Below are 3276 nucleotides of genomic sequence, written 5' to 3'. Positions count from 1 at the left end.
CTGCCTAGAGAACCTCCCTCCTCCATGTCTTTGAATGAATGGATGGACATGCTAAAGAAAGGATGGGAGAATACGAAGAAGGCTCTAGCAGATGCAGCAGAAGCCTACCAGAAGCAAGCTGATAAACATCGCTCGCTCCAGAACCCCTTCCATGTGGGGGAAACACAATCTGAGGTGGAAAAGATTGTAGACTCTACGTTGAATAGGGGTTGCTTACAGTATTTAGTGCAATGGAAGGGTTACCCTTTGTCTGAAGCCACTTGGGTGAAAAGTTGGAACTTAAAAGTGGAAACGTTAGTAGAACAATTCCATGAGAAGTTCCCCGATAAGCCAAAGGGTCCCCAAGGGGGGGAAGTAGGTGGTTAATTTTTTTATGTTAACTTTTATGTTATTCTCTTTTCAGGAAACGTTTTTCTTCTGAGGAGAGGCCGCCTGTCAGGCCTGCAATTATATTCCTTTTAGAATTTTGGCCTGCCACACTTTCCCTTATTTCAATATGCTGTTTCATTAGTATAGTTGATGGGAGGGGGGAATAGAAGGAATGGGATTGTAAAATGTATTGTTTTCATTCTTTACTAGATGCCAAGGTCATCCTTTGTCTCCGTACTTTGACACCTGACCGGAAACAGCTGGGTTTGGATGCCAGCATGGAAGAAGAAGATTGGACCATGTGATGGATTGTGGGTGTGGGGACAAGTTCATGAACTTTTACCTGGGTGGAATTCTGATGCCATTTCCAGTATTGGGATTCCATAGCACGATGCCAACCTGTCTGTCTTATTAAATTGGAACCTTAAGGATTGCTCTGCCTTGGACTCTGATTCAATTCTGCATGATATTTGGAACACTGACAGTGATTATTATTATGATTCATAATGTGAATTCATAATCTTGAATGTGAATTCGTAATATTGAATCTGGATCTGAAAGTGGATTTAAAAATGCCAGACTACAAAAAGGACACAAACATCCTCTTTTATAATTAGATAATAAATATGTTTTCTTTGTAAATTCTTCTGGAAAATTTGAACTAAGTTACATTCTCTCCTAGTAAAAGCAGTTTTTATCCTACATTTTACCAATTTTAATTTTATTTTCTTATTTATTTATACTTTTAGCATTGGACTTTAAGTTCAAACAGATAGTGTCCAAATTTCAGTTTGTAGTCATTTTGTGATCCATCATAGGCATTCTACTATGATTTTTGGTATTTGACCGTCTTGGGACTAGTTTATTTTAAATATTAAAAAAAAGCAAATAAGACTATTTTGCTGCCAAGTTTATTGAAAATAGCAGTACTACTCCTTTCAGAAACAATTTCTATCAGTCCTTCCTTAAAAAAATATTTATATATTTTTATATGAAGAATTCTCAGTGTAATAAATATTCTACTAAGGAGAGTGGTTAGAAAGGTCTTCGTTACAGGGTTTCAAATAATTATAAACTTCTGAAACCATCCTAGCAAAATTGCTGCTTATCATATAAAAGATTGGAACTCAATTAACTGTTTAATATCCTTTCCCCCAGTGAGATCTATCAACAATACTGATATGGTCATTCTTAACATTAAATTACCAAAAACTCTAGTGGCCTACAAAAGAAGCCTATTAATTGCCCTTGCAATATCAACCATGTTGACTACAACAAACTATCTAATTTGGCTTCTCGAAGTTGGCAATCAGTGAAAGCAGAACCCTTTGTCTAAAGGTAGCAGTGTTATGATTGGTTACGGTGGTCCCATATCACAGCAGCGGTGGTCCCATATCACAGCAGTCTCCTATCATTGCCTTTAAAGACTAAATTCCTCTGAATTATCTCACACCTAATAATATAATCCTCTGTTATATTCAGAAGTCGTGTTATACAGCAAGAGCTCCATTTCATAGTTTCTAATAGCCTGTATTTTAGACAGTGCATGAATGTACTTACCCTTTGATTTATACTGTGTTTTTTTTAAAAAAATAAGACGATGATGATAGGGAAAGAATCTACAATTGTGGGGGGAAGTTTGGACACCAAAAGGACACCAAAACAATGTAAGCTAAGAAATATAAAGTCATGATGAATAGGATAAATAATTGAACAACCAAGTAAAGAGGCAACTGGTAAGGAGTAAATTAAAAAAGAAACATATCTAAACTTGGCTCTTACCTGCTTAACTTGTTATCCAGTCCTTTTTAGAATTCAAATATATTTTGAATTTTAAATATTATAAATATTGCAAAAAGCAAAGGACTTTTTGAAGGAAGGTTGAAGAACATATGAAAGTATGCTGTAAGACACATGTGACTTTGTAGTTTGTCCACTTTTGCCTAAAGAAATTTAGCCATGGTGACCAAAACTTCCTTCTCTAGCTTTTTCAAGACAGTACTATACATCATGGTTTGTATTGAAGAAATGACATGTACGTCAGGGGTGGGTTTCAATTTTTTTTTACTACCTATTCTGTGGGCATGGCCTATTTTGTGAGCATGGCTTGGCAGTCATGTGACCAGGTGGGCATGGCCAACTTGTAAAATGTAGTGAAGCTCACTTAACAACTCTCTTGCTTAGCAACCAAAATTTTGAGCTCAATTGTAGTCATAAGTCAAGGACTATCTCCGCCTTCCTCTGCATGGCAGTCTTGTCCTAGTAAACTCCTTCTCCTTTCTGGCAATTTTCCTTTCTGTTAGAGGCACAAAAATAATCCAGACAATGAAATGTTTCCTGCTGCAGCAGGGGGTTGGACTAGATGACCTCCGAGTAGCCTTCTAGCCCTAAATTGCTGTTCTTTCTTTCTTTCTTTCTTTCTTTCTTTCTTTCTTTCTTTCTTTCTTTCTTTCTTTCTTTCTTTCTTTCTTTCTCCCTTCCCTCTGTGGGAAGCAACCCTCCCAATGAAAAGGCTTTCAGAAAAGGAAAAATCAAGCTGCTAACAAAGAAACCAGCCTGAGGCTCATTCCACATTCCTGCCAGATAGAGATAGTGAGATAATGAGCCCATAAAAAGTTTAGCTGCATTCACATAAGCAGGGAATCATCCAAACACAAAGCCCATACTGCACAAACATTAAAACTTCAAAAACATAGAACCATATAAGAATCCTTCCTTTTATCCAGTTTGTTATTCAGCTGACCTAGAAACAAACTGCTGAATGTCACTTTGCAAACCTCCTTCCGAGCAGCTTTTCAGGGGTCTCCAAAGTTTGCAGCATTAAGACTTGTGGACTTCAACTTCCAGAATTCCATAGCTAGGCATGCTCAGTTTAGAGACTCAGATTTAAAGTGACAGCATTTGTTT

Source organism: Thamnophis sirtalis, unplaced genomic scaffold, assembly GCF_051295495.1.
Source record: "Thamnophis sirtalis isolate CommonGarterSnake01/CBP01778 unplaced genomic scaffold, rThaSir2_p1.2 scaffold_10, whole genome shotgun sequence".
NCBI classification, from domain to species: domain Eukaryota; kingdom Metazoa; phylum Chordata; class Lepidosauria; order Squamata; family Natricidae; genus Thamnophis; species Thamnophis sirtalis.
Note: the sequence above shows the minus strand (reverse complement) of the source record.